Source organism: Dermochelys coriacea, chromosome 18 (genome assembly GCF_009764565.3).
Source record: "Dermochelys coriacea isolate rDerCor1 chromosome 18, rDerCor1.pri.v4, whole genome shotgun sequence".
NCBI lineage: Eukaryota > Metazoa > Chordata > Testudines > Dermochelyidae > Dermochelys > Dermochelys coriacea.
Window position 1 is genome coordinate 23605509 of NC_050085.1, and position 21527 is coordinate 23627035.

Consider the following 21527-nt stretch of genomic DNA (forward strand, 5'->3'; position numbering starts at 1 on the left):
GATGTTACTAGTATGTAACTCATCCTCGGCACATAGCCTTTACCGCCAGCACGTTGCAGCCTGTTAGGCCTCACAGACCTTCAAGCGTACTGCTCTTCAAACAAGCCTCCCATTTCTGGTCTGTGTTATTGCTGTTGGTGGGGAACCTGCTTCCTGTCTGTTGCTGTCTTCATTCTGTTGGGTGGCATTCTATTGGTCCTCTGCAAGGATATGATTTTGTCACAAAGGTCATGGATTCCATGACTTTAACAGATCTTCTTTGGCTTCAGCCCCTGCCAGAGCGGCGGGGCTGGAGCAGCGGTCGATAGTCAGCCCCTGAGGCTGAAGCAGCAGTCAGCAACCCAAAACTGTTAGTACACCCCCTTCCCATGTCTCTTCTGATCTTTTCTCAGGCTGAGATCTGGATTTCATGAGGCTGTAGTTTTCTTTTATTGTCACTGTATTTTAAAAACCACAAACACCTCATACTGTTCCATGTATGGTCTCAATTGGAAATTGATGCCTCGCCAGTAGATATACTCCCTGGCTCATCTCAGGCATGCCTCTATCCCCAGGTGTGATGCATGTATCCCTCTCATGATGTCAGCTCTTATATATCTGCTGGAATGACTGCTGAGTCCTCTTTAAACAAATTCCCATCTTGCTCACTCAGCTCATCGTCACCTAGTAGTAGCTAGTGACCTCCTGCGGCACTTGCTCTTTCCACTCCAGCCAGCCCCGAAGCAGGAATAATTTTACTGGGCCTGTCACACCCAGAGGTGAAAGTGGGCCGGTATGGTGTACCGGTAAGAAGTGGTAGCCAGTACCGGCCCATACACAGCCCATCTTAAAAGCTGTGCTATGACCAAAGTCTGTTACTGCTTCTTGTCCAGAGCTCTCTCTGCCAGTGATAGTGAGTAAGCACCTCATTCTAATTTTTCCTCCCTCTTTTTCCTACATTGAATTATAAAATAAAACCAAAGAAAGGACACCACACAAAAATGCTCCCAGATCTTCCACCAGTGTCTCCCCTAAATCAAATTTATGTTGGTCCTGGAATTTATAATAACTTCCTGATCCACTAAAAAGTACCATATTTCTACTCTGCTCTTTTTCCTAGAAGGCCAGTGTGGCTATGGACATTTTCTACAGACCACAAATAGAAGAGGAATTCCACCTGATTATATATTATTCATACTACATGGGCAACAAATACTGGAACAGATATTTACAAACATAGTGCAATAATACAGGCATATATAGAGATAAGGCAAATGAGCTGTCTGAAAGGACAGCTTTTACAGGAACTTGCAGGGGCCCTAGATTTCCTAATCTTCAATGGTATGGCTGAAGCCTGTGCTATGAGGGTAGAAAGGGCAGCTTCCTCATACTGACATAACCAAAAGTACAGCTGGCACAAGTCAAGGTTGGAGAAATGGTGGGACATATTGGCAAGAGCTTGGTTCAACTGAGTTTCAAAATCTATCTACTGAGTAAAAACGAAGAGGAGTACTTGTGGCACCTTAGAGACTAACAAATTTATTTGAGCATAAGCTTTCGTGAGCTACAACTCACTTCATCGGGCTGCATTCGGTGGAAAATACAGTGGGGAGATTTATATACACACACAGAGAACATGAAACAATGGGTTTTATCATACACACTGTAAGGAGAGTGATCACTTAAGATGAGCTATTACCAGCAGGAAGGAGTGGGGGAAGGAGGAAAATCTTTTGTGGTGATAATCAAGGTGGGCCATACCTATCTACCGAGTATTCATTTGGATTATAAGGAAAACATCTGGCAGAAGCACAGGTCCCATTAGCTAATACTTCTCAAATATTGCCTTTTTCAAACATTAATAGGATAATATTATGACATAGCAATAGATTTGACAAAAGCTCTGGTTCAATGTGTCAATGTTCTTCATATCTGTTTAGACCACATTAATTGCAAAACTATTATAGCAAGAACTTAGTGGATCCTGATATCTTGACAGGTAAGTGAATAAGCAGCAGCTTAAAGAAAGTTTGAGCTGGACAGAGTCCCATTATTAAGATGAATGGGAGATGGAACAAACCATATTTAAAATATACATATATATTTTAAGAAACGTTATATTTAAATATGGTGTTAATATGAAGCAACTCTAGGATCTTCTTTTGACCAGAACAGTCAGTTCTGCAGCTCTCCAGCATCCTTAAAGTCTCCCAGAGACTAGACTACTTTTTTTAGATTACTAGATTACATTTTTTTCCAGCAGATTGACTGTGCAAAATGTTTTTTGTTCATCTGATAGCAGTGCTCTTGTTTCAGGGGCTGAGTTGCTGAGCTGCTTCTCTGGAATTATAAATATAGACAGTGTATATAGAGAGACTTATGGTTTAAATTGCCTAAACATTTTCATTCTAAAAGGTCATATTCAGTTTATAAATTTAATGTTTTATCTGTTGGCTGAAATTTGACACACTTGCTCTCAGTCTGAAATTTTCATCAAAAATGGCTGAGCCACTTTCAACCAGACTGTATAAAGAAGTGGTTAAGAACATAAGAACGGCCAATACTGGGTCAGACCGAAGGTCTGTCCAGCCCAGTAGCCTGTCTACTGACAGTAGCAAATGCCAGGTGCTCCGGAGGGAGTGAACCCAACAGGTAAGGATCTAGTGATCCCTCTCCTGCCATCCATCTACAACCTCTGACAAACAGATGCTAGGGACCCCATTCCTTATCCATCCTGGCTAATAGCCATTAATGGACTTAACCTCCAAAAATTTATCCAGTTCTCTTTTAAACCCTGTTATACTCCTAACCTTCACAACCTCCTCATGCAAGGAGTTCCACAGGTTGACTGTGCACTGAGTGAAGAACTTCCTTTTATTTGTTTTAAACCTGCTACCCATTAATTTCATTTTGTGGGCCTTAGTTCTTATATTATGGGAACAAGTAAATAACTTTTCCTTATTCACTTTCTCCACACACTCATGATTTTATATACCTCTATCATATCCCCCCTTAGTCTTCTCTTTTCCAAGCTGAAAAGTCCTAGCCTCTTTAATTTCTCCTCATATGGGACCCGTTCCAAACCCCTTATCATTTTAGTTGCCTTTTTCTGAATCTTTTCTAATGCCAGTATATCTTTTTTGATATGAGGGGACCACATCTGTACGCAGTATTCAAGATGTGGGCGTACCATGGATTTATACAAGGGCAATAAGATAGTCTCCATCTTATTCTCAATCCCTTTTTTAATGATTCCTAACATCCGGTTTGCTTTTTGACTTCCGCTGTACACTGCGTGGACATCTTCAGAGAACTATCCACAATGACTCCAAGATCTTTCTCCTGATTTGTTGTAGCTAAATTAGCCCCCACATCAGGTTCTCAAACTTTTGTATTGGTGACCCCATTCACACACCAAACCTATGAGTGACCCCCTCCCCCCATAAATTAAAGCCATATTATTTTACATTTAACCCTATTACAAATGCTGGAGGTGAAGCGGGGTTTGGCAGTGCAGGCTGACAGCTTGTGACCCTCCTTCCTCCCTCCCTCACATAAGAGCCTTGCAACTCTCTAAGAGGGAGAGAAACTCTGGTATAAAGATGTGCTTTACTGCTAACAAGGAATCTTTGTAACTTTTTTCCTGAATAGCTTTAGCACCTCCTCAGCAAGTGAGGAAAACTTGAAATATGGCAGGGACTTCACATGGTTAGATGTGCCTGTAATTAGCTCACTGAAAATCAGTATTGATTTAGCCAAATTACAGGGATTTAAAACTGTACTTTGCACATATGCATAGAATTATGTTAAATGATTAAATTAATGATAAATATTCTATTAGCACTGTGCATGCCTGTAAATATAAACTGAAAAATTCCTTTCATTAGATGTTTAAGGACCCTACTAGTTGTACACATACATGCAATATAAAGTAGAGTGAAATTTCAGGTTTAATAGGTAGAAGATTGTGGGACATGCTCTGGAAAAGTGTGTTGTGAAAGAAGGCAGAGCTCAAAAGAAGTAATAAGGAGGCAAGTAAGCATATCAATAGGCGTAATCTTATCCTGACAGCTGCTTATCCTTTATCAGCTGTCAGTGTTCTTTAGGCATCATGGTAGAAATGAACCTTAAGATGATATTTGAAAGCAGATAGATGAGTGGCTTTATGTATAGTCTTTATGGAATAATATTTGCATAATAGAGAGCATGAGAGAAAGCTCAAAGGTTCTTGTGGGAAAAGTGGACAAGTAGGTGACTGTATACACCTTATACTAATCCACCTTACTGAAGGAAAAATTCTGGTTGCTAGATTTTTCAGAAAGATACAGGCCAGTAAGGAAACATGCAAAATATTATTCTGTAATGTGCAAGTTTGCTGGATCTTGATGTGAAAGTTGCTGCAATCATAATTTGAGACTGCCAGGCTGAGCTGGTGGCTAGAGCTTCTAACATGGTGCATGTTACCTCTCCCCTTCAGCACAGGCAGCAGTCTTCACTCTGAGTTTCTTGGCTTTTGGATTATGTTAGTTTCCTCATTATTATGCAGAAAAGAGTATACTCCCCTTCCCTCTCTTTCCCCCCCCCCAAAACATCACTGAAGAAAGTCTTCCTTTGATGCATAAAGGTCTGCTTGATGCCAGATGCAAGAGTCCAAAAGACTCTGACACGCTCTGACATCTCCACAGTTTGTAGCCACTTTCAATTCTGATACATTAGTGCAATCATTCCATATTTTGACAGACCCATCTCAGATGTGATTAGAACATAGGCCATAGGTGGAAAACTCTTATAAGAGCTTTCATTTTCAATTTTTCAAAAATGAATTTAAAACTGCAGTGTTTCTCCTGATCACTTGGCACTCAAGTTGTATATCACCAATTGTTGTCTCTTGCTTTAAATTAAGTCTTGGTGGATTTTCTGCAACTTGAAGCTTCTAAACTATGATTTGAGGACTTCAGTAACTCAACCAGAGGTCTATTACAGGAGTGAGTGGGTGAGGTTCTGTGGCCTGCAATGTGCAGGAGATTAGACTAGATGATCATAATAGTCCCTTCTAACCTTAAAGTGCGAGTCTATGAAGATGAATCCACTACCTGAGGAAGAATTCAGCATCAAAATCTGCAAAAAACCCTATTTAGTTAAGAATGCGGTTTTGTAATTGGGAAGTACATGACAACTTCAGAATAACGTTAACCAAACCAGTTCCATTCCTCAGTGTAAATGAATGGTTCTAGCTGTATAAAGCTTTGTGCTCAGGGCATTGGTCATTCTGTATATGCATGAACACTTTTTAAACTTTAGTAATTCTAAGTAGTAATTGACTGAGGCACACAAGAGGTTAGTGTGGCTATTAACCAGTGAGTAGACACTGCAAAGTGAGAGACGGAAATAGTAAGGCAACTGAATGAATGGAAATATTAAATTAGAATCTAAAACTGGAGAGGACAGGCCACTATGGCCTAAAATCTTCCATCTCTATAAACAGTTAATTGAAGAGTGTGACAGTTATTCATTCTGATGTTAGCCACCTGCTCTTTTGCACATATAGCACACTGAGTTATTGCAATGTGTACCTTAGCACTTGTAAATATCTTTAACCTTGGGAAAAGGTTTTGTCATGTAGTTTCCTAGCACCCTGGAAAGATGGAATGTTTTCAGTAATAATTAACAGCTCTCTAGAGGTTAATGACCTGCACAGAGCAAACAGCCTTTTTACAAACAAATGATTGTTTTGTAACTTTTCTTTATAAAAAAAAAGTAAACAGAACTGATACAAAGGGGGTGGAGAAACTCTTAAGTCAAGTTTAGTAAAATATAGCCAGTTTGTCTCTTTATAGGCCTCAATCTTGAAGAGCCCTGCATGCTCTTGCCCTTATCCAGCAAAGCATTTAGGCATATGATTAATTTAAGCACATGTAGTAGTTCCACTATAGTGCTCAGAACCTTCCAGGATTGAGCCCCAAGGAGTAAAAATTGATACAGAGTCATAGAAATATAGAACTGGAAGGGACCTCAAGTAGTCATCTAGTCCAGCCCCCCCGCTCTGCACTGAGGCAGGACCTAATACACCTAGACCATCCCTCACATATTTGTCTAGCTGTTTTAAAACCCTTCAAAGATGGGATTCCAAAACCACCCTTGGAAGCCTATTCCAGAGCTGAACTACCCTGATAGTTAGAAAGCTTTTCCTAATATCTAACCCTCCTTTGCTTCAGATTAAGCTGGTTACATCCCATCCTACCTTTCAGTGAACATGCAGAACAATTGATCAGTCACCATCTTCTGACTAACAGCCCTTAATATATGTGAAGGCATATCAGATTTCCTCCTCAGTATCTTCCCCCCTCCCCCCCAAGAAACATGGACAGTTAACTTTTCTTCATAGGTCATTGTAGAAGGTGCCACTGCTCTGCCTCTAGTCCCCCACTTCCAGGCCTCTTTCCTTCACAGGGACTCCACACAGGTGCTTGTCCAATTGCCACCCTTTTGGGGGTTGCAGGTGTATACAGATAGTAACTTGAAACAAAACTCAGAGTCCCAAAAATCTGTTTTCTAAGGCATAGCACTTACCTCAGAACCTGGCTTTGGCTTGCAGCTATCCTGCTCAGAGAAGACTTCTTTATAGACATCCCAGGGTCAGTTCTCCCAAACAATTACTTCAGCTCTCTTATAAGCAGACAACTGCTTGCAGTTCCCTCTCCACATCAGGTGTCTCTGGTTAATTCATTTAGCATGTCTGCTCCAGGCTTCAAGTCTCCTGTGTGTAAGCAGGGGAATAGTCCCCGCTATTGTGGGGAACTTTCCTGACTTCTGTACTACCCCAGTGAAGTGGGCTAGAAAGGATCCGAGTCCTCGCTCCCACTTCCTTTACCCAGTGGCCTCCCTGCCCTTGAGGCTCCCCTTCCACTCTCCTTTTCTGGCAGAGTCCTTGTAACCCCAACGAGGCTGGGCCCAGGATTCCTGCGGGGCTTGACCCCCAACCCTGCTGTGGTCACCTAGGACAGGGGCTAGGGTATCCCCACTCCTGGGTACTCTCTCTGCACTGGGCACTTCTCTGACCTACTGACCTACAGAATTGAAATACAATTTAAAGCAAATGCAAGTTATTTAAATCAACAATTACTTTTAAAAGAATAAGGAAAAATGGGAAAGGTTAAAGTACACACATCAACCCGCTCTGTGGCAGGGAACATCACAAACAGTGTCTCTGGAATGTCAGGGCAGTTCACAGTCTGTTCCTTGTAAGTCCCAGGCTGCCTTCTCAGGCCCTGGCTGTGCTGCAGGGATGCTGTGGGTTGGACACTTGCTCTGGTGGTGGCCACATGCTCTCAGGCTCTAAGTGGTAGGACCCTTCTTCCCAGTGTCTCCCCTGCCCTGTTAGGGTTACACTCCAAGCCTGGCCTGCAGAGCCTCTTGGCTGAGGCGTCTCCCTGTGCCAGGCCAGCTGCCCAGGGTCCCCCTTTCTCTCCCCAGCTGCTCACCACACCCAGCTCTGGACTGCTTCAGCCCCAGCTCCACCATTCTGTCTCAGCACTGCTGCTGCTGCTCTGCCTCTAGCTCCCTGGGCTGCTTCTTTGGCACCTCTGGCTCTGGTTGCTGCAGCTCTGCTCCCAGGACAGGTCTGCTCTGCAGGCTGCTTCTGTGACTCTGCTCCCAGCACTGACCTGCTTTGTGGGCTGCTTTTCTGGCCCCTCTGGCTCTGGTTGCTGCAGCTCTGCTCCCAGGGCAAGTCTGCTCTCTCTGAGCTGTGCCTCTAGCTTTGGGGCTGCAGCTCTGCTCCCAGGGCAGGGTCTGCTCTCACGGGGCTGCTTTTCTGGTCCCTCTGGATCTGGCCCAGCTCTGCTCCCCAGCTTAGCTTGGGCCCCTGCTTTCTCCTTAGCTCGGCCCCACTCTGTCTGAGCCAGGCAAATCCAGCTCACGCGGAGGACAGGACCTCCCTGCCCTCCTGACTCTCTGATTAGCCTGCCCGCTCTGTCATTCAGGCTAACCTGGAGCATTGGCCTCTCCCCATTGTACCTGGGGACTATCAGTCTCACGGTCCTGGTTTCCCATAGGCCCTTCCCCTTTTAGTAGTGGGAGCTAGCCAACCAAAACACCCCCACTGAATGTTAGTAAGGGGGCAACAGTCCCCTTACATGTGGACAGCTCCCTCACTTCCTCTTACTCCCTTTGCTCTCTCACAGTCACATTTTTTGTCTTTTGTCCTTTTTGTTGCTCTCCTCTGGACTCTCTCCAATTTGTCCAGATCTATCTATGTCTGGAGTCCAGAACTGGACACAGTACACCAGTTGAGGCCTCACCAGCACCAAGTAGAGCGAGATGCTTACCTAGAGACAATGTGTAACTGTTGGAGGGGGGGCATAATTTAAAGGCTCTGATGATATGCAGTAGAGTTCAGGGAAGAGCATATAAACCCTGGCAAAAATCTGGTGGGAGGGAGGGTATATGACCTTGTTGCCTCTGCACTTACCTATGTCTTACATGTGGCATTCCTGTTAATACACTTCAGAATATTAGCCTTTGTCACAATTGCATCACATTGTTGACTTATTCAATTTGTGATCCACTGTAACCGCCAGATCCTTTTCAGCAGTAGTACCACCAAGTTATTTCCCCATTTTATATTTGCCCACTTGATTTTTCTTTCTTAAGTGTAGTGCTTTGCACTTATCTTTATTGAATTTCATCTTGTTGATTTCAGACCAGTTCCCCAATTTGTGAAGGTTGTTTTGAATTCTAATCCTGTCCTCCAGAGTGCTAGCAATTCCCTCCCATCCCCCAGCCTCCCCTGCCCTTTGGGGTCATCTGCAAATTTTGTATGCATTCTCTCCCTGGCTTAGTTATAAGCCAGTTCCTTAACAGGATGCATTTAATCAGGCCCTCCTGATTTAAATCCAACTTATCTAAATATTCTTTAACCTGTATTTTCCCCATTTTGGCTTGTGTTCCTTCCCCCTCGTTGCTGTGTTAAGTATCTGGTCACCATTAACCTTTTTAGTAAAGACTGAAGCAAAATAGGTATTAAACACTTCAGTCTTCTTGATGTCATTCATTATTAGTTCCGCTTTCCCACTAAATAGTGGGCCTACAGTTTCCTTCATCTTTCTCTTGCTCCTTATGTATTTGTAGAACCTCTTCTTATTACCTTTTAAGTCCCTTATTATGTGTAGTTCATTTTGCTCCTCAGCCTTTCTGATTTTGTCCCTAAATACTTGTGCTATTCTTTACTAATTCTTTACTTATCCTTAGTAATTTATCCATTTCCACTTTTTGGGGGATTCCTTTTTGACATGTGTCATGCTGTTTTACCTCCCTTTGAAAATGGGGACAATATCATAAAAAATACCTCCTGAAGGGGTTGTTACTCTGAAACTCTAACAGTCAGTATGCCAGGTAAGGCTATACTTAAAAAATGAGTAACCCTTTTTGTTCGAGATTGTGTCTGCTTTAGTTGCCACCTTTCTATTTGCTGGTAACCAGATCCCTGAGGCTCTTTCCCCCCTCTCCCCCCCCCGGCCCTCTTCCCTGTCACTCACTGGATTATCTCAGTGTAAGTAGGATGAGGCCCTGGCTGAGCAAGGGCTGGTGTGGGTTAATGAACTGGTGCGGGTTAATGAACTGGTGCCTCCCCTGAACCCCATGGTAACCAGGCTTTTGATTCGGGTGCCATTTTTGATTGGCCTTTCTGGTCAAAAACTGGGCACCTGGCAACCCTAATTTTATGGCACCTGAACACAGAAGCCAAAAACTGAACTGTCCATGTAAAACCTGGATGAGTGGCAACCTAGCACCAGCTTGGGAGAGTGGTGGTACAAGACAACATGCCCACCCACATATTGGAACTTAAGATAAGGTGGTTTGAGATTATGCATAGCAGGGGGTGGGGGTGGGGGAGAAAAGAGGTTAGTGCACCTTTGTGCTGAGAAAAAGTTATTTGATAGTTAAGGCCAGACAATCCTTGTATACAGGGGTCCTCCCATCTTATCTCCTGAAGTGCGTGCTTAAGAGCCACACTGTCCTCACCAAGGATGCACCTAGGTTCAGCTCCACCAGAGTTAGCAATGTCAGGAATCCTAGGTAAAGATTTTCTTCCTACATGCATCTGTTTTGAGTGTAGTGGCTCAACTGATTTTAGTAGCGAGACCATTAATGTACACTGGTGTCATTTGAAATTAGACTTGGGCCAGTAGCTACTATCAGTGTCAACTCATTCTGCACAGAGCAGATCTGTATGTCAGTGTTTCAAACACTAGCAGCAGCAGCCTGTGGCTCATATACACCATGGCTTGTGACATTTTTAATGCCAATGGAACTGAACCACTCTTAGCGTGGACAAAGAGTTTTTTACTCTCCTCATTTAATCTGTACTTCAAACTGCATTTAAACGTGCCCAATTTGATCACAAAATGACCTCTTTCTAGGCTACACCACAAGTATGAAACAGGATTTTAGTACAATTCGGACCTATTCACACTGGCTGACCATGTCATGTTACAAATCAGTTTAGCTGGAATCACTTTAAAATGGAGTTTAAACATAATTCCTTAACTCCTTTGATGGCCTGTGAAAATAGGTTGGATAGGGCTTCATTCTTATTTTAGCTCTGCAGAGAGGAGAATTCAGTTTTGTAACATTCTGACAGTCAATCATCAGCCACTGTAGAAGCACGTCCATGCCTCAGTTTCCCTGTTATACTTGTTTTCCTGCTTCTGTGCCTTAGTTTCCCTTTGCTGGTACAGGATCCAGCCAGACTAAGAATCCTTCCTTTCCAGGGTAAGTAAAGCAAGTCCAAACCTTCATCTTCTGTATAGGGGCTCCACTAAATTCTTCAAAATAGCCAGATCCCTCTGCCTAGTGCCTATGTGACCTTAGCCACTTACCTTTGTATCAGGACTTCATGACATAATTGCTAAGAGGTGCCATTCAAATAGTCCTCTGGTCTGAAAGAGGCTTCTATAAAACAATCTGATTGATTTGTGTTGGATTATCACTAGTACTATTTAATTTTATGATGGTAGTCTGCAAAGGCTGCAATCAGGATTGAGGGCCCCTTTGTGTTGGTATTGTATAAACACATAGAAGACTGTTCCTACTCCAAACAGCTCAGTCCAAAATAAAGTACAGAAAGGAATTGGGGGAGAATGAGTCACAGCAGTAAGAAAAAGTGTTCATGGTGACCAGTTATGTGCACAACTAGATGGTTTTGAGACAGATGTACATTATAAAAGTCTACTTTTGATTAGCACTATCCTAAGTTATCATCCTCTGTAACAGAGTGAATTTGAAGGTAAATCAGTCTCTGCTTTCCCATGAGAACCAAAGCAGCAATTATTTAGAATTGAAAAGATGTTTCGTGTTTGTGATCAGCCTGCACTAGATGGGCAGCTGATGCTACTAAAGTAACAATAAATTATGTTATATTCAGTCTCATTAACTGAACCAAGACCAAGAAGTGAAAAATTTGGTACTTCCCTTTCAGGCATCTAGCACTTCTGCTATGGGATAAGTGTTACACTTTGATGGTCAGATTAATACACATTGCAGAGTTCAATTAGGCCTCATAACTTTAGCAGAAAGAAAAGTAGTACTTGTGGCACTTAGAGACTAACAAATTTATTTGAGCATAAGCTTTCGTGAGCTACAGCTCACTTCATCGGATTCAACTTTAGCAGAGTTCACCATTAATACATTTCAATTGGTTACATACTCCAAAGTACTGTACTGCAGTTCTGGTAACATGTTAGTGCATGTACCTGTGGGGAAGACACTGTAGAAGAACTCAAATTAAGTTCTTAGCATAGCCATACACTCCCTATATCACTTTGGACAAATAATTTAATCTCTCTGGGCTTCATTTAGCTAAATAATAATCCTTCCTTTGGCCCACCCATCCTTTGTCAGTTTTGTTTATTTGGATTGATAATGGTTCTGGACATGGGTTGTCTGTTATTATGAGTTTGTACAGTGCCTTTTCATAATGGAACCCTGATTTTTCATTGGAGCTTCTAGCTGCTACCATAAAACCAATAATAAGCAATATTTATATAAACTATCAGTTTATCCATCCCTTTGAAAGCCCAATAGGCTGTTTTAGTTCTCCCCCCCCCGTAACATGTAAGCAATCTATACTGATAAGAATTGGCATTCATAGACCATCTTTAACATAGGTTACTTATGGGGCACCTGTAGAGTTAGGCTTTTTCCATAATAGATAGCTCCATCTACAGTAAGCATGCTGAGTAAGTTTTACAAAAGTTCCATCTTCCCTTGATATCTTCAGCTGATCCTTGGCACTTTTCCTATTGTAGAAGCAATTGAGTTTACCTTTCTGCAATTACACACAACTGCTGCTTCATAGGCACCAGGGAATGCTCTGCACAAGGAACTTGCAGCTCCTCCTACAGACACTAGTCATTCTGTAACAAACTGAACCTCCTCTAGCTTGTGTCATTGAATCCAGATTCTTCTTTGCAAAAGGGTCTTTTGCTTGGCCTTTAAGTATTCTATAACTGCAGTACCTGACTATTAGACAGTTTTTTCAGTGCATTGAGCTGGCAGTACAAACATTTGGTCTCCCAGGAAAGAATCTAATTATGCTTGAAAGAATCTGCTACTTCCAGGTGGCTCATGAATGGAGGTCTCAGATCCATTGATCTTAATTGAAAAACATGTTAAATTAAATTTTTAAAAAACCAAAAACAAAAGCCTTTGAGAACAATAAATTCTGTGTTGTTGCCTGAAGCAGAATTTCACTCAGCTGGAGCTAATGTTTTCCTCAGAGAAAGGATTATGGAGATCCTGAGAGAGGTTTCCAAGAAACAGAGACCTAACCCTGATCCAAGTTAGGCAAATAATGCAGCGTCTGTCTACTGGCAAGTGAAACACTGCGCCTAAAATGAAGCTGTAAATGAGGGAGGAGATGAATACGCTGTCAGAGGTTGTTTCACAGAAGGACCAAACAAAGGGGTTTAAGTGAATAGAGAACATCTTTCTCTCAGAGAAAAGATCATGGTAGGAGGGAATAATGGAGATTCACAGCAAAAAAAAAGTTTATATATATATATATATATATATATATATATATATATACATATACACACATATATACATATACACACACACATATTCATCACCAAAACTCACCCTTTTGAGCTCTGTTGAGTTAGACTAGAACAAAGTAAACTGGGAGACTCCACATCTTAATTTACATGTACAGGAAAGAAGGAAGAGATTTGTAACTTCTATCCAGGCCCAAAAAAGAATGCCTAGGCAGGAATCAGGTTCCTTCTCACCATCAGTACCCTGGTAAGGAATATAAGGTCCTATTCCACAATCCCAAAGCTACATTAAAGGACACAAAACTCTTAAGGGCACCTCTTGGTGAATAATTGTATCTGCTTTGGCTAATGTCCTGAATCTCTCCAAAGCTGGTAACTCTCACACAGCAGTCATCTATATGATTTTCTGGGGCAGAATATTTTAACACTTGACAGACCACTGTATTAAGGGCCAAGTGGAACATACTATCAATAAAGGAAAACAAATTATAAGTGGCTCCTAAACATCATTGTCCCCTGCCTTGTCTTCATAGGTCCCCATAGTATACACCTCTTGTAGGCTGAAATGGGACAGAAGATGGCTAGAGCATAGATCCTGGAAGTCACATCCCAAATCACTGTCTGTAGGATAAAATTTATTAAATGGCTGTAGAGTTGGAGACATCATAACATGCCCATAATGGTAATATAATAAATACACTAGAACCTCAGAGTTATGAGCACCAGTTACGAACTGACCAGTCAACCACACTCCTCATTTGGAACTGGAAATATGCAATCAAGCAGCAGCTGAGAAAAAACCCAAACAAATACTGTACAGTACTGTGTTAGATGTAAGCTACATAAAGAAAATTTAAAAAAAAAATTGACAAGGTAAGGAAACTGTTTCGGTGCTTGTTTCATTTAAATAAAAATGGCTTAAAGCAGCATTTTTCCATCTGCATAGTAAAGTTTCAAAGCTGTATTAAGTCAATGTTCAGTTGTAAACTTTTGAAAGAACCACCATAACATTTTGTTCAGAAATACAAACTTTTCAGAGCTACAAACAACCGCCATTCCAAAGGTGTTTGTAACTCTGAGGTTCTACTGTAGATAAATCCTCAAAAATATATATTCCTGTGCTCTGGTCCAGATCCACATAGAAATTGTTAAAAGCCAAATGAACTGCTTAAAAGGAATCATTTTGGTATTAATTTGCTCCCAAGTTGTATTACATTAGAGATACATCAGTCCTAATACAATTTTTAAGTGCTTGCATTTCAACTCTAACTTTGATCTTTTTCTGGATTTGCCTTCATCTTCTCTTGATCACATACAACTTCAGCCCGTAGGGTATTTAGTGTTGCATTCATTTTTCTTTGTACAATTTTAGTCCAGCAGTCTCAGTTGCCTTAAGAATGTTATGTTCTTCCTCAGACCACCCATAAACTTGCAGAATCTCACTTATTTTCCTCTGGAAGTTTCCTGGGATGTCTATGATTCTGAATGTGAGGTGACAAAAAGTAGTATGTTCTGAACAGCATCTTAAAGTTGTTGGGTTAGCATTGTCGTAATGGAACAGAACTTTTGTCAGAAGCTATAAACTGCATTTGCTGAAGAGAATGTTAATTGGAGACCATAACTTCCATGTTGGAAAGCATATATCTTTCCAATGATGCTCTTTAGGTCTAAGCAGATACAGATGGATTAGTTCCCAGCTGCAATGGGCACTGAAGGGTATGGCACCTCACTGTCTCAGTAATAGGTTCTATTATAGTATCACATAGACTTCTTCCTTCACATTGAGAAGGAATAGGATTGTGAACCTCTAGGCCAGAGGTGGGCAAACTATGTCCTGTGGTCCACATCTGGCCAGCAGGACCATCCTGCCCAGCCCCTGAGCTCCTGGCCTGGGAGGCTAGTCCCTGGCCCCTCCCACACTGGTCCCCCTTCCACACAGCCTCACAGCCAGCAGGGCTGAGAGCTCCTGCTGCTCTGAGCAGCATGGTAAGGGGCTCCTGGGGGTCAGTCAGGGGACAGAGCAGTTGGATGGGGAAGAAGTTCTTGGGATCAGGGGGGTTGGATAGGGTGTGGGAGTCCTGGGAGGGCCTGTCAGGGGGTGGGGGTGTGTGGATAGGGGTCAGGGCAGTCAGGGGACAAAGAGCAGGGGCAGGTTGGATGGGTCAGAGGTTCTGAGGGGGACAATGAGGAAGCGGGAGGGAGCAAATAGGGGGCATGAGCCAGGCTGTTCAGGGAGGGCACAGTCTTCCCTACTCAGTCCTCCATACAGTTTTGCACCCCAATGTGGCCTTCAGGCCAAAAAGTTTGCCCCCCCCCCCCCGCTCTAGGCCATGCTGAGGGCATAAGTCAAGGCCTCCTCTGACTAGAATCTGCACTATTTCTTCTTTAAGCAGGACATTTTTATTGTTCCAATTTCCTCTAAGCATTTTATTGAGGTCCATCTTGATGATCGTGGTTTGGTCCAGGAGGTGGACCAATTAACAAAGGCTTCAAACACTTCCTTGCCTTGTAGTTTTTGCTGAAATGTTTTAAAATAAAAAAAAAAGTCAGCTTGAGCAAAGACTCAGTGTAGAAAATTTCAGCCTGAATGCTTAAAGTTTGGCAAAGTTATAAGTAACAGAAAACAGGGCCTTATAATGGATAGTGTTAGATAAACTTAGCTATTGGCATTGCTACCAGCTTGCCTATAGTTAGGAAAACTACATCATACCAATTTTTTCCTCTCTCTATGCTTTACTGTAGAGCTTCTGCCTAGAACATTCCCCAGTCTGCTACTGCTTGGTTTCTTGTTGGGTGTAATGCGTCTACTGTGACAGGGTCAGGCCAGATAGCGACTGGAGAATGCTCCTTGTAGTAACGAATGTTGCACCCAGGGCATTTCTGGAAACCAGACCAGCCTTTCGGGGCAGCAAACGGGTGAGGGCAGCAATCACGTGGACTGAGAGTGTCTTGCTGGGCTGAGGGGATGGTGTCTCCTGCAGCTGCCATTGGTGCCTTGCACTCTCTGCACAAAGGCAGGTATATTAGACCCAGGATAGGTAGGTCCCTTTTCCCTTAGTAGGTGAACAGGGTTAATCTAGGTTAATTAGGACACCTGGGGCCAATCAAGGGCCTGCCAGAACCTGTTAAAGCCTCCCCTCCAGTCAGATAGGGACATGCACTTGGAACTGTGAGAGGAAGGTGAGCTACTGGAGAGCTTGGTGGTGCAGATGTGGGAACCCTGTTCCAGCAGGGTGTTGGCAGCAAGCCCAGGGACATGGGAGAAAACTGAGGGAAAGAGGAATACCCTAGTGCACCGCTAAACAGAAGCGCAGGATCCACCAAGGCGGAGAAGCAGCTCCATCACACCACATATATTTTCACAGCTGGGCTGATGTGCAGAAATTTAAGAACAGGGCCCTTAGACTATATTAAATATACACAGTTACATACTATTGTGTTTCCATGAATGTCAATAAATCTTGATATGTAAAATGCTACCTGGAAGAAACATTTAGGCTGAGGTTAAGAGCCTAAGGAAAGGAGGTTTCTAAGTTACCTAGCTTCCATTAGGCTTCTTTGAAAATCCCAGCTTTAATCAATCAATCATCATACAACTATTTTCAGTCTATACTCTTCTTCTACTTGGTAAACTTGCACATATTACATAGAATCATAGGTGTCTGTGAAACGTCTCAGGACAGGGATGGAGTCTCTATAAAATATATTTGTCTTGTGGTGGGGGTAGAACTGTCCATTCGTGCTCTTTCCTCATTGATTGGTGACAAACTCCTGTGACTAATGCACTATAGACATAACTGTGCAATGCAAGACCCCATTGGCTCTCTTCCCTTCCGTTTTTGTTCTTTGGGTTTTGGCACACAAGTGCTTGGAACCATGAGCTAATATGGTCCTGTGACAAGGGTCCCAATGGGGGCCAGTTGCAGTCATTCAATTAGGATGACCTGCAAAGAATGGGGTAGATAATCTCCAAAGCTGGTGGATATTTTCACTACTTAGATTTACCAAGCCAGCATAAAACAGCTTCTTTATTACCTCACTGGTTGCCCAGAAGCCAACACCACAGTTCCCTTGAAGTAACCCAGCCTCAAGCCTCCATCCAGATACCCATGTCAAATATGATGAAGATTCCTGAAAATCTTCTATCATATAAAACAAAAGGTTCTACCAATCCCAAAGGATTGAACCTATTACCTCCCAAGTTCTTGACTAGTCCAGATCTTACCCAAATATACACATACAGTCAATTCTTATAACTAAACTAAAAATTTTAAAAAAACCAAACCAAGAGCGAGAGTATGATTAAAAGCTCAATATACACACTGACACGAGTTCAATTCTGGGAAGCTATTTAGGGTGAGCACTGAAGGAAGAGGGTTTTTTGAGAGAGGGAACTAGAGCCCCAGGATTTCCTTAACCTGGGCCTGGTTTTAAACATGCTTCTATCAAATAAATATCGTTGCACTCTAAATGAACGAACACCAGTACTGGAAATGGGGTCTTGGGTTGTCATGGCCACACAAACATTTTAAAGGATGTTTATAATTTAGTTTTTATGTTATTCTGTTTATTATTTATCTAATGAACAAAAAAAAAAAAAAGCTCAGATTTCATGCCAGGCAACCTCTTGCAACAGGAGTCCTCAAAGGCTCATTGTTCTCATCTGTGCTGGAGAGATTATATGACCCTCAGTCATAGTCCTAGGGCTCTATATGAATTTGCAGACTGATTGAAATCCACCAGCACTGAACTGCTCACTGTAAAAATTATTTTTTCTAGGTGTTACTGTTGCACCACCTAGTGTGCAAACAATTTTACCTCTGTTAATGATTTCCATATTATGGAGACATTCTGTTTCACCAAATACTGTAAAATTACTCTTCATTAAACATGATCACAAACCAAATATACTATCTTCATGATAAAACACACTGTTCGCCAAGCAAGGCACTGAGATGTGCTCTGGCAAAAAGGCAAATTTCAGTTTAAGTGTGTGTAATATAACAAGCACAAAGGGATTCAGTGTGATATTACAGCCATCTCTGTAAATATACATTTACATATTGCAAAATGTTAGAGATAAAATTAAGGATTCATAATTAAGGATTAAGTTCTATTTTTTATTTTTTTAAAAGCTACACTGGGTAAATTAAACAACAAATGGCAGTCTTCAAGCCCACTGACAGCAATTCCAGGCCCCAGGGCAAAACAGTCAGTGGGTCCCTGGCCCACATGGATGAGGTCTGCCTGACATTATGGCAATGCTGCACATCCACTGGCTAGTGCCCCGCAAGCTACTGGCTGCACACTCTCTTCCTGCATGGCCAGGGCTTCCACATGCCCACCCGGCTGCCTTTGCCCCTGCTGGTACCGCCCCATGTGCGCCTAGGAGCCCCTGCCCTGTGGCCTACCCAGGCGATTTAAAAAGGCCTGGGTTCCTAGGCCAAACAAACAAAGTCCTCTTTGTTGGTCTCTGAGGAATCCTGTTTGAAGCAGTATATGTGAGCCTCTGCAGGTGGTGGTACTTCTCTGGAGGAGTTACAGCCTGAGTGGATTTTTCTAATCACTCCTGTGATGGGTTCTCCACTCACTGCAGGTAGGGTGCCTCTTCCTGGCCATTCTGGGGAATAAGTCCCCAGGTCAACACCTCTTCCTACAAGTTCAAGTTGTCCCTCCACCTCTGTCCCCAGCCATTCTCTCATTCCAGGGGTTGCTGCAGCCCCTTTGTCACTCAACCCTCCAGCCAGGTCACTATTGTGGTTTCCCTGGGGGTAGAATCTCCTCTCCAAAAACAGGCTCAGGTAGTCTTCCTATGCACTGCCCTGCCAGTGCCACTTCCCCAGTGACTGATTGGGGAACCAGACCCAACTTATACGCCGGTTCCAGCTCAGGGACCCTCTAGACAGTAGCCAAGGTCTGTTCCACTCTGTACCTTACTGGATTTCTCCAAGCCCTTTTCTAACCTTCTGGCTTGCCCTTGCTTCTCTGGGTCTGCCAGCTTCACCACTCCCTCCTCCCAGGGAGCAACTGCAGGCTACTCACCTCAACAGCCTCCGCTTCACCTTCCCAGAGAGAGATTGCAATTTTTCCCAGCACGTCTGTTGCTAGTTTCCTGGCTTCTATATGCCCCGCCTGTTCCTGCGCAGGTGAGCTTCTTTTAATTAAGGCTTCTCTTGCAGTCTTAATCCTCTCCTCCCCTTGCCACGTAATAGGCTAATTGGCCCCTCTGGCTGCCTTAACCCTTTCATGGCAAGTGTGGGGACAACTCCAGACTGCTCTTAGTTCCTGGAGGAACTGTGGTCACCCTCTCCTACAGAATTATATACAGTCCCTAGCCCACAATGATACATAAACTAATATAGTAAGATCTCCCAAAGATAGTGGCAGGACACTGCATATCTGTCACACTCTATGTCAAAGAGTTTCAGAGTAGCAGCCCTGTTAGTCTGTATTCGCAAAAAGAAAAGGAGTACTTGTGGCACCTTAGAGACTAACAAATTTATTAGAGCATAAGCTTTCGTGAGCTACAGCTCACATCATGTAGCTCACGAAAGCTTATGCTCTAATAAATTTGTTAGTCTCTAAGGTGCCACAAGTACTCCTTTTCTTTATGTCAAAGAGTGAAAGTGCCAACCTTAAAAACAGCTCAAGTTCATTCAGAACATAGCAGCTTGTCTGCTCAGAAACACACTGAAAACACATTAACATGGTGTTCTGCTCCCCTTTTAATAGTCAGATTCAAGGTTTCACTCCTCTTTAAAGCCCTCCCCGGGAATGGCCCAAGTTACCTGAGGGATTATCTCACTGGGTATACAAGACCTCCCATGACATATATGTTCTACTTCAGACATACTGAATTTAAATAGAAGTACTTCATTTTGCAGCTTCTAGCAGCTGCAGACAGAAGGTGTACTATGCCTGCGTGTCACAGATAAGAGTTTTATAGTAATTAATTTTCCTTCTGATCAATTCCTGCCCAATCATAGAGTGTGAAATAAATTTTTGCTTAACGTAGTTGTTCAGAAGTTTTCTCAATATATCTGGAAGAGCCATACACCTCTTCCTCAGCTGCAACTGATGCCATCTTTGAATTCCTCCATACAACATTTCGAACCAACTTTGAAAGATTTCCAAAGTATGTGTTGCTTAGGACTGGTCATACACAGTCAACAGTATCTTTCTGGAGGCCTGTGTAATATTGAGGATTCATATTCCTCCCTAGTTATAGTTGCATCTTTTTCTGCCCAACTATTTATTTTTCTTAGAGCTTCCCTTTTCTTCCTTCTCTCCTTCCCACACTTAGATATAATATTTTAATTTACCATAATCTGTCATTCTGGGTGCCCTCAACTGAGGATTGAGATCAGGGTTCAGAGTTGAGTTGGTGCTGGCAAACATTTTTTGCTGGAGTGTTCTTTCATTTCCATAAAAAATGGATTAAGTGGTGAATGAATGCTAAATTAGCCCCTTTCCTTCGGTAATTCCTTCCTGGGCAGCTTTTTTCCTTCAGTAATCATAAGTAGTTATATTAAAATTGAAGAAAGGTTTTTGCCCCTCCCACCGAAGTCCCTTCAGCATCTGAGGTATGTTGTATGCTTTTGGGATGTTTGCAGATACTTCTCCCCCTTAACCCTGGTTTTATTCCACAGGCCTGTCATGAGTCCCTGGTGAGTGTTGGGAATCCAGAGGAGCGTAGGAAAACTCTGTCCATTGTCACCTAGTGAATATAGCAATATCTGCCAAATTCTGAAACCAATTACACCTCTGTAGGCGTAGGAACACAACAACCCAAGTGCCCTCTGAAACATCCTGGGTCATCTTAGGTTTTGAACATTTTCAGAGAGGCTCTAAAGGAAGCTTATCTGTATTACTGTAAAAGGACAGCACTTCTGAAAATCTTGTTGCATGCGAGTTAAAATTGCCAGTCATTTGTTTTTAGGACATTTTAAAACCAGTTGATCAGCAAAGTGGTAAATCTAAGTAGAAGGTAACTTCAAAGTAGCATTTAAAAAGCCATGTGATTAATGCAGTGAGTGACTTTGTTTATTTAGATTTCTTATCAAGTATACAACTCTTACTTTAGAAGCCTTTGATATAACTTAACCTATTAAATTGAAACAGCAGCTAACACCAGCAGCCTCCTAGTAAAAATGACAGGTTTCAGAGTAGCAGCCGTGTTAGTCTGTATTCGCAAAAAGAAAAGGAGTACTTGTGGCACCTTAGAGACTAACAAATTTATTAGAGCATAAGCTTTTGTGAGCTACAGCTCACTTCAATGCATCCGATGAAGTGAGCTGTAGCTCACGAAAGCTTATGCTCTAATAAATTTGTTAGTCTCTAAGGTGCCACAAGTACTCCTTTTCTTTTTGCTAGTAAAAATGGTCATACTTGATTACAAACCCTTTGTGGGATCAAAAAAATTCTCTTACGAAGACTGGAAATATTTAACAATAAGAGAATACAGGTATTTCTCCTGTTAGTTTGTCCTAT

General features: G+C 42.4%; 1 protein-coding gene across 2 annotated transcripts in view; it reads left to right on the forward strand.

Moving 5' to 3' along the window:
* Positions 1 to 21527, forward strand: part of SLC45A1 (solute carrier family 45 member 1) — a 78014-nt gene that overhangs the window by 23948 nt on the left and 32539 nt on the right. Inside the window, exon 1 of one of the 2 annotated variants that reach the window (XM_043499981.1) lies at positions 13148 to 13284. The exons of the other annotated variant lie outside the window; for it this stretch is intronic. The gene's annotated coding sequence lies outside the window, so the exon portion shown is untranslated. Of the gene's footprint in view, positions 1 to 13147; positions 13285 to 21527 lie in introns of those variants that run through there. 2 annotated transcript variants of the gene reach the window in all.